Here is a 14,261-nt window from a genome sequence, read left to right as displayed (position 1 = left end):
GTCTGGATTACTCCCAACAGACCTGCAGTTGTGTGGAAAGGCAAATGCTGTTTGGAGAAGACAGGCAAATATCAAGAGCTGAAGGTTTAAACTGAGGAAGGGTTTTTCCCCTGCAAAGTAAATATCCAGGGAGACTGACTCAAGTAAGAGCTTAAGTTAAATACACACTTCTGATAAAGCAAATCCTGTAACAACTGTCACTCCAGATTGATTTTGTGGCATTTTGCAAAAAACAAAAAGTGGATTTTAGCAGCAGTGCAAGAATACAGGCAGAGAGGGGCTGAGCAGTTTCCCTTCCTGAAGGGAAGGTCCAGAAATCTCCAAAGAAAGAATGGGGCAGGAGAAGGAGGAAGGGAAAGATAACAAGAGAAAGTTATTTATACCTTTAGTTTTCCTTTCAGCAAATGAAGTCCTATGACAAAAGGATGAAGCGCATCATCTGTGGAAGACAAAAAAACAACATTTTAATAGAAAAACATATACATGCACTATATATCAAATAAGCAACAAAAAAGATTACAGCAGTGATACAATATCATCCTTGTACTTTCAGTCTTCAGGGTCTTCCAGCCTTTCATTATTTCATGCAGCATTTCAGTGTAGGAGACACAGAGTCCACAATAACCAAATGTTACCCAGCTCAAAAGCATTTCATTCTTATTCCAGAACATCAGAAAAAATCTTTTACAGCTAAAAACTCACTGAAGTAAAAATTAAATCGGAGCTGAACAGTCCCTTCTCACATGTCAGTTCCTCACTCAAACACCTTGCTGACTCACAAATGTTGACAAAGCTTGGAGACAAAACAAACAAACAGTAATAAGCAGCCAAGCCTCTGAAGGCTCTCTGTATCTGCATAAAAGCACCAACTGTAAGAAGAATTCCTAGGGAAGCTGAAGAAATCTTGATGGGATCATCCCCCACAAAGCTTTCTCTTTTCCAGACCAAGAAGTCTCAGCTTCCTCATGTCTTTCTAAAAAATGCAAGAAAAAAATCAAGAAGAGATCTTATATTGCCAGCTCTCTTCTGGTTAGAGGTATCCCCTTTTCTGGACAGAGCAGATAGGGAAAAAACTAAAATTGATAAATAAAAAGAAGCTGCAATGATTTTACCAAGACAGCAAACTCTCAAAGATTACCAAGAAACCAGATGAATGCTTTGGGACTTCTACCTTGAGCCATTTTCAGTCATTTTAAAAGTAAAATCTACTGACAGTCTGAACTGTGGATTTACCCTGCTTACACCTAGCACACCTGTCTCCAACAAACATGAAGGAATGTGGCACTGTAAATACTGTAAATATGCCTTCCATCATGGAAAAAGATAAGCAGGGAGACTGGGGAGAAGGAAGGAATTCTGGTTTTCTCACCAGAGGAAAAGGTGAGATCTTTAGTTACAACCAAATAGAAGAGAGAGCAATGAGTCACTAAGATGGATAATGTTACAAAAAAAGGAAAGAAAGGAGAGAAAACTGATGGGGAAATTTCAATTACAGAATGAACACCCAAGGCATTTTTACAGTAAAATCAGCAAGAAGAAAAAGAAATCTCATGCATAAATCAAGAAGAGACAGCACAGCATAAAACAAGTGTGATGGGCTGAAGAAGCAGGTGCAGTATTTCTATCTGCCACCAAAGCAATAGTTCTAAGGCAGAAAAAATTACTTAGTTTTCTTTACAGAGAAAGAGACATGACAAAAAAAATCAGTAAGAACATCTGCTAGCAGAACTGGCAAACATGAGGGTTTAAGGAATAAGAGTTGCCAAAAAGCCCAGCTTTACTGCAGATGTGGGATTGAATTAAACCTGACTAGAATTGTTCACATAAGGCAATGGCAGAGCAGAGGGAGAAGCCAATCCCTGCGTCCTGGAGGAAGTTTCCTGCCTGCACAATTTCCACCTGAGGAGCAGGAGAAGGAGCAAGACCAGCAGGGGCCTGTGAGGGAATGCTGAACATACACACACAAATTCATCACTCATCACACCCCAGTGTCAAACCACTGACTTGCAAAGATTCTGCCCCAAACCTACTCCCAAATGCACAAGGAGCCAGCACAAAAGCCTGAGGTTTGGGTTTCAGTGTTGCCAATCACTTCTGAATCATGGATTGATGGTTTTAGAAAATACACCTTGTATTTGAGGTAAGATAATCACAAATGCCAGGCATTTCAGCAGCCACACATCTCTATGTGATACCTGAACCCCCTGTCTCACTGTCAGGGCATTCTTGCTGTTTGCTCCTCTTTCCACCACAAATACTTGGATAGATACAGCATTTTGTAACTGGAAGTGCTGTTTATTTACTCCCAGAAAAAAATATTAATTTCCTATGGTGTACAGGAATCCAAAATAAAATTTAGTCAACATCAACCTTGCCTTTTAGAAATTAAGACACAGACCTCATGCTCCACTGATTCCTGGGCTAGACTGTTAATCCCCATCTTTAAAACTCACACTGCCTATTTAAAGTGTGAGAAATTGAGAAAGACAAAATAATCAATATGCGAAGGAACCCAAAATTTAAAAATAATTAATCTGCCAGACATAAAATATGCAAATAAAACTGAAAGACTCTCTTGTAGTCACAGCTACAGTATTACTTGTGCTGACAAAAGAAAAAAAATATTTTTCAGTGTAAGACAGTCTCTGTGTCAATCTGCCCAATTTTATTGAACATTTTCTTCAGCACATACAGCACTTTGTAACAGAAAATTATTCCAGGTACTGTCCTGTAATTCAACATCACAAGGGCAGATCTTACTGGAATAGGTAAAAATAGCAGCAGGGAGCATGCCAAAGGACAGTCTTTCCACTACAGGGGCAGTGCTTACATTGCAACATCAGCTGGCTCTCTTTTTATAACCTCACCATTGCCAGTGAGCGAGTTACACAGGCAACTTAAAAGGCTGGAGAAATCCAAGAGTAAGCTCTGCCCTGTTTCTGAGCTGAAATCAATCCCCTGCATCACTGGGAGCCCAGGGCTCTGCTGCAGCACTGTTACTGCCTGGGTCAGCTTTCTACCTGCTCCAAAGCCTCCAGCACACAGGGATGATGTCACTCAGAATTCGGTTTATTTCTTGTCAAATGTCAGCATAAAACCAGAGCCTTGCACACTTTGTTGCTCCTTTTGGCTGCAGCACACTGGAAGCTCCTCAGTTTGCTCCATTCTCTGGCAGCCACATGGCCCATCCCCTAGAGAACTGCTTTTATCCCATTTCTGCAGGCCAAGCAGCCTGGAACAGCCCCTCCCCAGCACTGAACTCCCCGTGGGTTTTTGCCACGTTTCCACACAGAGATAACACCCACCCCAAGCTGAGCATTCCAGCTGAGAGCCCAGTGATCAAACAGAGGCAGCAATGCTGTTTTACCAGAAGAGACTCTGCTCCACAGCCAGCAGCTTGACTTGCAGGTGACCAGAAGTGCTCAGCTTTCCAAAGAGGCAGCAGGGAAAGCTGCACCTCCCATCCCAGCACCACAAACAGGTTCCTGCTGCTCCTCCCCTGGGGACTGATTGGACACAGCTTCCCGAAGGTGTTGGAGGCAGAGGGAGAAGAAAGCCTGGGAAAAGCAGGGACTCACTGAGCTGGCAAAGGTGCTCTCACTGTTCTGCCTCAATTGGAGAAAAACTGACTGATCATCAACAAATTTACCTCTCCTTAGACCTGCAAGCCCTGGAATAATCAGAGATGTTTGTTATTTGCACACAGTGGCACCAGCACTGTGTGTTTGTTTTAAAAACTAAGCATCAACCAAAGCAAAATCAAGAGTAAAGAGAGTTTAGACACTTCTGCCATACTTTTAATGGATGAATTTTATAATGCAAGTGTCACCAAAAAAAAAAAAACCCAAAAAACAACCAAACACATCAAATTACAACACAAATACACAAGAACTGAAAAAAATATTTTTTCAGTTATGCAATAGATTATACATGAAAGAATTCAACTGCTATCAGAAATCATCAAAATAACAAAATAACAGCAGTCTTGGAATTAACAATTACTAGGTAAGTTCTGAACTTCAGGAATTGAAAAAAATAAGGTATTTTTTGCCTGTGAAGGTGGAGTCACATCCTGTGCCACAAATATGAGCAACTTTCAGAGAAACTTTAGAACAAAGTTTCTAAAGTAAAGTTTAAACAACCGCAAGTTACCATGTATCAAAATACACCTTTCCCAGTGAAAGCTGCATCAGTAATTACAGGCACTCTTACTTCCACATTAAGTGGAATTAAAATCCACTTTACTTTCTCTTTTACAAGAACCTTTTAATAGTGCACTTTCTACAGTAATGATTTGGAAACAATATAAATAGCATTTCTGGGGTAGCAATAAATTAGGAATTTAAAAAATTAAAGCATAATTAACCAATGTTTTTTCATCCCAGCAACACTTCCAGTCTAATGGTCCTCCCTGCAACTGCTCTGCTTTCCAGGATTCTGTGTTGTTCCTACATTTCTGCAACAATTCCATGCAAACAAAAGGGAGAACGTGCATCTTCACCCCCCCACCAAAAACTCTTATGTAAAATCTCATGTTTTATATATACAAAGAAAATCTGAATAAAGAAAAAAGAATGATAATTTAGTCATTTCTGCCATAGGTAGCGAGTAAAGAGAGCAGTGCCTTTTGTGGTGTGCTAACAGACTGAAAAACCACTACAAAATACTGAAAGTATGACCAAACTTTGAGGAAGCACTCTTAAATGGCTGAGAACAAGAAAGAGGAATATGCAAAAACTAGCAGAAATTACCGGTAGGGCTGACAGGGACATACACTGGAAGCAGACTAAAAGACATTACAGAAAAAGGAAAATTGGCCATAGGTTAAAATATTTCAATACAATACCTTAAATGTTTTCCCCTACAAAAGCATTAAAGACATCTTTTTTCTAGTTCTGCCTAGAACTAGATGGTAATGTCAGCTCGGCATTCCAAAAACCCCCGTTTTCAGAACTCCAGCTCGTTCTACGGTGAAAAAATTTACAATACAGAAAACTATAATGGGGGCCCAGAGCCATTTCTTAGCGCCTGAACCTCTGAGGCAGCTTTAATGAACGCAGTTACCCCCACGCCACACCCAGCTGCGAGTCCGTGAACTAAAAATACGCCGGTGGCTCAGCGATGCCACGCGTGCCCGTGGCAGTGCCCGGCTGGCAGCTGCCCACGGCAGGCACGGGACCGCAGCCGAGCGGGGACAGGACAGGCACAAGGCAGAGGGACGGCTCGGAGGGCAGGGCCGGACACCGGGGGCCACCCGCACATCTCCAGCGGGCAAACACGGCAGCGCTGCCCCCGGGGATGGCAGGGCAATGCTCCTGATTCAATCAATTTAATCCTATTTAATCAATAGCTCTGATTTAAGAGCGCTGCTGCAGCCAGGATGCGGCCGGGGCAGCACAGGAGAGAGGGCAGAGCTGGCACACCTGCACACAAACCCTGCTGTGCCACACAAACCCCCAGCTCGGCTAAAATCCCTCATTTCAATCATGGACTACATCACTTCAAAGCCTGACAATAGGATAGTTATAAACATGCTATTTATTAATGATCAGTTCTGATTCCTAGCTCTTGAAAATGCTTTTCTCATGTACAAATGACTCCAGAGAAGCACTTTGTTTATCCTCATCTGCTGGGTGCACTGCAGCATTTCGGTACACAAATAACCATATTCTATTAAACTGCAAAAGGTCAGTACACACTGCTGCAATAAAATCAACTTTGTGTAAAACAGATGACATTTATAGTACAAACACAATATTCAAGTCACTAAAGGAATAAACGTGCGCCAGCTGCTTTTCAAAGCAAAAGCGTTGTTTACAAAAAAACAGCGCATGCAGCGAGCCAGCAGAGCTCAGAGAATTTTTCACAGAACTTGGGCCAAAAGAGACTTTCTTGTCAGAAAAAATAAGAACATCACTAAACATGGGTTACCCATACAGAATAAATTGTATCTACTTCATGCTGTCTCAAAAGCCATGAGCTAATGCATGCTCATTGCTAAAATACCTTGTTAATTTGTCATAAATTCAGAATTTTTAGCCAAGTCCCTACTGCTACATCAACTCCTCTTTCAATTAATTTGTAAAGCTGACCAAATGTTTCCACAACCTTATTCAATACACAGTGGATATATTTCATACTAGAAAACACCAAAGAGTTTTGCATCAGCAATTACACAAAGTCAATCAAAATCGGCAAAATGTAGATGTAAACATGTCTGTTTAAAAATTTATGTGAAACATACTGGAATCATGCTTCAATCCCAGGGCTTGGTAAATCACAAGTTTTCACTTTGTTTTGATGACTTTTGTTCCTTCCCCAAATCAAGATCAATAACTTATGCAATTTAATGGTTTTATTATAAATAGAACTCTAAATACTATTTTTGTTTGCATACTCTTTAGATTTCTGTGATTGTAATTTAGAAGATGGTCCAGGAACTTACTTCTTACAACACAATCATCCTGTTCAACCATTCATTTGCACACAGTGGCCAAACACTCGTTTGTTTCCTGAGCTGCCATGAAAGTTTTGGAGATGCAGCTGCACAAATCCCATTATCCTCGTGCCCTGGGCAACCGGTGGCACCGACTGTCCCGCCTCTCCTGCAGCAACTCCTGGGTATTTCTCACTTTTAAAGTCAGGCACAAAGAACGGGACATTCCCGCAGGATACAGAAATAGGAAGCCCGGGCACGGGGGAATTCCCTGCTCTCCATCGGGCAGGCCATCCCAGGAGGAGCCCAAAGCGCCGGCAATCCCTCCCCGGGCCGGAGGCTGACCCGGCGGGAGGGAGGAGCGAACGCCGGGGCTGTCGGAGGAGGCAGCAGCAGCAGAGGGGTGCGAGGTGTGACCGAGGTGCCGCAAAGGCAGCACAGCGGAGGACAGGCGGTGTGCACACAGACCCGACACAACCTGCACCCTGCTGCCCGGCTTCGTTTGCTCCACTAGCTCAATCAGCAAAATAAAAACCATTCAAACATCCTGGATCCACAGCATCGACTCAACTCCTGCACTGAATCCTGACTGAAGGCTCCTTAATATAAAATAATTCCACCTAACAGCTCTTGGTTCCCATCTCCTACAGGAGCCTGGAACCAACAGCTCTGAATTTAACGTTTTCGTGGTTTTCTTCTCGACTCCTGGTTTTCCAACAGCACAAAGAGCCACATAAATAATCTGGAGGGAGGAGGGGAGGAGATGTCCCAGAAGAAATTACTGCTGATGTAGCGTACCAAGAAGTGCTGACCAATGATTTCCATGGGTCATGTTTGTGGCTTAGAAAATGAGTTCTTTTAATAAGATATAGTAAATTCAGGCCCTGAGACAGCAGTGACTTCATACGTAATTTGAACAGAATGCACAGTTGGTTGAGAATAAAAAATGGAAAAGGAATTAAACTGAAAAAAAAAAAAAAAAAAATTTTTTCTTTGAGAAAAAAAATAGGCTTTTTTTTCCTGCCACTTCCAGCTTTTCCTTCAAAGCAGGTTAATCAGCAATGTTGCACAATAAGTTCTCCAGTCCTGAAAATATTAATAGCAACAAACCATACGAAAAACATATTCCAGGGCTCTGAAAGCATCACTGCCCCAACCCAACGATGCTACTTCACTTCTGATTTAATAATCTAAGATTAAATTGCTTACTACATTAATCAGTCACCATATTCATTTCATGAGCACACACAGAGATCCCTACATCTTTCATGATTAATTGCAGCCTCAGGGTTTGCCTGCAGAAAATTCTCATTAAGACAAACCAAACTAAAGCCACTTCCATTCTGAGTGGGTGTCCCCAGAAGAGATTTAAGAGAATTGCCTGGAATTAACTCTCACATTCATCAGCTCAGTCTCTCCTTCTGCACCAGCACTGCAGACACCTCCTGAAGAATAAGCATGCCCATTCCACTTTGCCACAATGCAGTGATCCTTCAGGCAATAGCTGCAGCTGAGTTTTTCATTTTAATGCTTCAGAAAAACATCTTCAGATGTTTTAAGCAGGCTTCAGTTTTGGAAAGACTCTGAGTTTTACACCACTGCAGATGCTTCTGGTTCTGCACACCTACAAGCTGCAGCTGGAACACAAACTGTGCTGCAGCAATCCCACTGCAACTGGTTCTGCAGTCTCACTGGCCCAGCTACAGACCCTGCATTTCTGGATGTCACTCCAAGGCTAAGAAGGAAAACAATTCTGCACGAGTCATCTGGCCTGTCACAGGTGAGGGGACACCAGTGGGACAGGCAGGTCACTGGTGTGTGGGTCAGGCTGGAGACAAAGAGAGGCAGGAACAGGACAGGGCTGGAGCTGCTCCTGCAGAGCACCACTGCTACAGGCAGGGCTGAACAGCTGGCAAGGACCGGGGACACGGAGCAATCTTCCTCCCGTCTGCAAATTTCTAATGCATTTTAACTTGCAAAAATAACCAAGCAAGCAACTCACACCAAAGAATGCCCGAGCAGAAAGAATTCAGTTGTGCTGACACACCTAAAGGCGTTTTCCACTCCCAGTTCAGCAAACTACAGGCGACACTAACAGGAGGGTCAGGCAGCCCCGCTGGAAGCACAGGAGGGACAAAGCCCCAGCATCACGGCAGGGACCCGGGGAGAGCGGGATGGCTGTGGGCAGGGCACGGCTCCAGCTGTGCGGGATGCTCATCGCAGGGCTCATCCTCCCTGCACGGGGCACAGCAGCCATGGGGACGCTCATCCTCCCTGCACAGGGCACAGCAACTATGGGGATGCTCATCCTCCCTGCACAGGGCACGGCCCCGGCAGTGCGGGATGCCCGCTGTGCCCCTCCCCGCACAGGGCACGGCCCCGGCAGTGCGGGATGCCCGCTGCTCCCCTCCCCGCACAGGGCACGGCCCCGGCAGTGCGGGATGCCCGCTGCTCCCCTCCCCTGGGCAGGGCACGGCCCCGGCAGTGCGGGATGCCCGCTGCTCCCCTCCCCGCACAGGGCACGGCCCCGGCAGTGCGGGATGCCTGCTGTTCCCTCCCCTGGGCAGGGCACGGCCCCGGCAGTGCGGGATGCCCGCTGTTCCCTCCCCGCACAGGGCACGGCCCCGGCAGTGCGGGATGCCCGCTGTTCCCTCCCCGCACAGGGCACGGCCCCGGCAGTGCGGGATGCCCGCTGTTCCCCGCCCCGCACAGGGCACGGCCCCGGCAGTGCGGGATGCCCGCTGTTCCCCTCCCCTGGGCAGGGCACGGCCCCGGCAGTGCGGGATGCCCGCTGTTCCCCGCCCCGCACAGGGCACGGCCCCGGCAGTGCGGGATGCCCGCTGTGCCCCTCCCCGCACAGGGCACGGCCCCGGCAGTGCGGGATGCCCGCTGTGCCCCTCCCCGCACAGGGCACGGCCCCGGCAGTGCGGGATGCCCGCTGTTCCCCGCCCCGCACAGGGCGCTCCCCCGGGCGCTCCGGGCCCACCCGCGCGGCTCCGCGCTGGCGCTGACAGGCGGCCGCCACGACCCGGCCCCGCTCCCGCCGACCCTCCGGCACCCTCGCCCCGGCCCTCTCGGCAGCGATCCCCCCGGCCCGCGAAGCCGCCCGGTTCTCCTCCTCCTTCCCCAGTGTCTCCGCCGGGGCCGAGCGGCCGAGGCGGCGGCCGGGTCAGCGCGCCCGGGGCCGAGCCCGGAGCGGCGCCAGCGCGGAACGGAGCGCCGCAAAGAGAGGAAACACGGGGAGCGGCCCCCCCGCTCGCCCCCCGGCCTCCCGTACCTGTGTCCCGGGCCCCCGGCGGGTCCCCCGCGCCCCGGTGCCGCCCGGCGCCGCTCGCTCCGCGCCTCACAGAAAATGGCGGCCCCGCGCCCAGGCAGACATTTATCCCCGCCCATCGCCCGCTCGGCGCTCGACGCCGTCCCTGCGCCCGCCCGCCCGCCCGGCCGCCGCCGCCTCCCCGCCTGGCGCGGGAGCGCCGAGCTGCGGATCGGCCGCTCCGCCCCGCCGCCATTTGGGAGCGGCTGCGGCGCCGGGGCCCGGCGGCGGGAGGAGGGAGGGAAAGAGGGAAAGAGGGAGGCGATCCCGAGGGGATCCCGCCGCCGCAGCGCCTCCAGCCCTGCCGCGACCCGGCCGGGAGCGCGGCGTGAGCGCTGCCGCCGCGCCGCAGGGGCGGCAGAGCCGGCTGCCCTCAGAGCAGCGCAGCGCCGCCGCCTCACGGCACCCCCGCCCTCAGCTCCGCGCCGGCCCCGCCGCGGCCGAGCCTCGGTAGTGTGGCCATTAATCAGTCGGTGAAGCAGCCCCGGTGTGTGCACGGCGGCTCCGGCGAGCCCCGCTGTGCCCGGGCAGCGCTGCCCTCCCCACCTGGGCTGAGGCAGCCCGCTCCTACCTGCGCACCCGGCTCCGCCGCCCCGGGCAGCGGCTCCCAAGGGGCGGTACGCGCTCGGGGGTGGGGTGTGAGCTGCTGGGAAGGTATCTGGGGAGGAATAAAAAAATAATAAATAAAAAGAAATAGCGTGCAGGCTCTTTTCCCGGAGGAGACAGGCACCAGCTGTCAGGCTGATGGCTGTGTGACTCCGCACAGCCTCTCCGTGGAAAAGCAGGGATACCAAAGGGCTCTGCTCGCTCCCAACTCGCTTATTTTAGCTTTGGAACGTGCAGAACGGCACATCAAAATAGTAAACAAATTACCACCCCAAAATGCAGCTTCTCAGGGTAGCCCTCGCGAAGGAAAACATTTCTCCTAGAACTGTTTTTAAAGAGCATTACATGTTTGCATTTACAGTCATGTAAGTTACATTGTTAAGTAAATAAGCGTTACTCTAAGAAAGAGCCTCCAGCAAAATTCTCAGCCTTATTTTGGATTTCTCTACGGAAGAAAGTTCTGATATAAACCAAAACCTGAGTTCAGCTAAAGTCAATTAATCTCAGAGAGGCATAGCAAGGACAAGGAAAAAGCACTGTCGGGTTTGCCTCTTCTGGGCACCAAATAAGAAAAAAAATCCCAAAACAGAAGAGAGTCCTTCGGTGCTGGTGTCCCCCAGGAAGAGCTGTGGTTGCCAGATCACAGGGGGTTGGAATGGAGATGGCAACCAGGAGGGCTGAAACAGAAGTTTCCATGTCCCTAAGATGCTGTGATTCCCATCTGTTCTGAAGGTTACCACTGATTCCAGTGTAACAACGCCTTCAATTTAGAGGATATTGCTAAAAGAAATATTTGAGCTTTTATACAAGACAAACCACACTGAGATTCCAGCTATTAAGAAAAGACCTTACTCTAATTTTCCTCTTCCCCATTGCCATGGCCTCAGACCTACCAGAAAACCAAATCCAGACCGAGGTGATATCCACTGAGGGCAAAATTTAAAATCTAAATCATTCCTTTCAAATTCTTACAGAGTAACTTCTCAATGTCTCATTTCAATTGAAGAAGTCCCATGATGAACTGATCCAGTTTACTTATACAACATGAACAGGAGTTCCATGTATCTGACTGCAAAACTTAGCCCAGGAGGAAAAAAATACAAAGATACACTCAGAGCATTGTGTACAATAAATATTCACATGGCTTTAGACTCAGCACAACCATGTAATATGGTAGAGTAGTACAGATTTCAGCAAAATATGCAAAAAGATCTTTAAATTCTGTCATATAAAATATAAACATCATGAGGAGCTTGAAAAGAAAATGGGAAAGGAGGAAAAACCACCTCAAGAAGAGGAGGCTTTGCCAAAGACCTTTCATAAAGTTTTAAGCTCCTTTTAAAAGAGCAGACCAGTGAAGGAGTGTAGTCATGGAGCAAATAAACACAGCTCTGGAGGAAAGCAAGCCAGATTTCAGAGTTAAACAATGCAGCACATGCAAAGGAAGACAATAATTGCGAGAAAGAAACAGAAAAGCAAACAGGGAAACTGAAACATTACAGCGCTGAAGTAGAAGGGAAACAAAAGCTGAACAGACTTTCCAAAATAAACTGAAGATTATCAGCATTCTTCCCGAGGTTGATCTGGTTTGTGTTGTGGTGAGATGTTTAAAGTGTGAATGTCCAGGCATTTAGGTTTTCATTGTGCAGGCGTTTAGGTTTTCATTGTGCAGGCCCAGCATCAGCTCTGGCACTGTCACCATCCGGAGGGTTTCCTACCTGTACAACGAGCAGCCTGGGGAGTGATCAGAGGAGAATGAAAACCCCTGGGCACCCTTATCCTGCCTGGGGATCAATTCCCTTTCTCCTGTGGGTTTGTCACACGGGCAAAGCCTCCCTCATGGCAGGGATGGTCCCTCCCCATCTTTGAGAAGAGTTTTCACCCTGCCTGCAGGAAAGGAGCACGGAAAAGTGGAACCTTTCCTTATTTGTGGTGATTCCATTTGCTGTGTGCAATATTCCTGTGCTCCCAGTCTTTACTTGGGGACCCTCCAAAAATGTCAAATGTTTGAAGTGCCACCACATCACCTTAGTGTGTCCTTAATACCTCTAAGCCTCAGAAGAATGAGCAGCAAGAATTAGGAGGGGAATGCTGGCTGGGAAAAAGAAGAAATGCATATACACACTTTATTGTGGAATTTTGTGTATCAAATCTTCCTCCCTTCCTCCTCAAGCCAAGGATTGCTCTAGACAAACTTTGCCATTTTATCCAGCCACAGTCCAAGCATTGTCCTTCTGCAAGGTTTGATTATGCTTCAAATTATCCTCTTAATCCTCCATAAGTTTGTTGTTGTTGTTGTGATTTTTTCTTTCTTTTTTTTTTTTTAAGAGAACATTGCTTAGGAAAAAATTTAGGTCAAGTTAAATACAAAAGAAGTCCAGCATACAGAGACCATGAAGAAAGTGGCCTTGAACAAATCAAGCATTAGCAACCTAAAAGAAAGCCAAATAAGGCATCTCTTTTTTGTATGATGATGCATAAACTATTTATATTTTATCATCCAGCTGAAAGGCTTTATTATTTCCCTGTGTCACTAAAGTGTTCAAAGGAGTGGAAATATGATTTTTAGTTTGGGTTTTTCATGCATTGAGAATTTAAATTACATAAATTACCTTACAACAACAGGACACCTTATCTATGAAGATGTCAACATTGCAGTTACCTTGTTATGCTGAAATGAAAACCATCATTTTTGTTGCTTTGTCCTGAACAAACCATCAGTTTTTTACTATATTCATATCCAGCCAAAGGTGGTAGCTGTTGGGCTGGTTACAGTGCCTGCCTTTCTCACCCTATCCGGCAGCTTTTCAGCCAAATCTTGGGAGCCAAATCTCTCTCTTCCATATGAAAATCTCATTACTATAATCTATTAGGTGTTCATGCTTATATGGTTCTTGGGCGTCTTTCTATAAAATTAAGGATAAATGTGTTGCATGAAAATATCAGTTATGTAGATTTTCAATACCAGTTTGTGTGGGAGAACTTCAGAGTATAAATTGAAACAGCTTTTCATTAAGCCTTGCAGTAATTAAATTATTCTGAGAGTGCAGCTCTATAAACAGTAAACAACAATCTCCTACTGAAAAAATCAAGTTGCATCAACCCTTCCTCACTGATAATTTTACACAGAAGAGTCTTAGCATTCCCAAGGAACTCCGCAGCAGTTTGTTGGCTGCAGAGTGACAATTGCAGGGCAGTTTGTGGCCTGCAGCTGTGCAGTGTCCCTGGCCTGGTTCCGTGCAGGGCAGCACTGCTGCCTCTCCCATTTCAGTGCCATGCAATTTGCTGCTAGGAAAATTCCAGGCTCTGCACTCCCCCAGCCAGTCCTCTCAGACTCTCCTCCAGACAGGCTGAGCTCTGTGCCTTTCCTGGATTTTAGATTCTCATTTGCAGCACTTCTGCCCAAGATTTAACTTTCTCCTGGCATGACAAGGAGCTGTGACGTGCAAGAGCTCTGCTCAGAGCTTTGAAGCCTGAGCTGCCAAGCACAGGTCCTGCTCACAGATGATTGTCCCCACACCCAGCCAGTCCTCTGGGTCCTGTGCTGCTCCACACCTCAGTGCCCACTTGTTCGCACAGATAACTGAGAAAAAAGCAAACAGAAAATCTCCTACAGGCACGTGGCTTCAAAGTGCTCTCTGTTGTGTCTGACAGGTACAAATTTATTTTATCAGGTGGCTATAACTGGTTTTTCCCCATAGCTGGAAGAATAGCAGTTAAATTCCAGATAATTTTGGGAAGGACTGAGAGCCTGGGTAAATCTCCTTTCAGAACATAGGCAGTTTCAAAGAGCACAAGACAAATGCACCAGGTCAGTTGGAATAGCACTGGATACTGAGAATATCCAAGTATTAAAATAATTTTAGAACAATATTTTATAAATTTATTGTGGAAATGCTGAACTGA

At 47.0% G+C, this 14,261-nt stretch overlaps 1 protein-coding gene across 6 annotated transcripts in view; it reads right to left on the bottom strand.

Moving 5' to 3' along the window:
* RAF1 (Raf-1 proto-oncogene, serine/threonine kinase) overlaps positions 1 to 14,261 on the bottom strand; it is a 62,331-nt gene that overhangs the window by 27,563 nt on the left and 20,507 nt on the right. For 2 of the 6 annotated variants that reach the window (XM_064432196.1, XM_064432197.1), the window contains exons 1-2: positions 9,714 to 9,843; positions 384 to 439 (exon numbers count right to left, since the gene is read on the bottom strand). The gene's annotated coding sequence lies outside the window, so the exon portion shown is untranslated. Of the gene's footprint in view, positions 1 to 383; positions 440 to 3,367; positions 3,740 to 9,713; positions 9,845 to 10,320; positions 10,410 to 14,261 lie in introns of those variants that run through there. The other 4 variants (XM_064432198.1, XM_064432201.1, XM_064432199.1 and 1 more) reach the window with 4 other exon arrangements.

This window comes from Passer domesticus, chromosome 9 (genome assembly GCF_036417665.1).
Source record: "Passer domesticus isolate bPasDom1 chromosome 9, bPasDom1.hap1, whole genome shotgun sequence".
Lineage (NCBI taxonomy): Eukaryota > Metazoa > Chordata > Aves > Passeriformes > Passeridae > Passer > Passer domesticus.
Note: the sequence above shows the minus strand (reverse complement) of the source record. Positions and strands in the feature narration are given on the sequence as shown.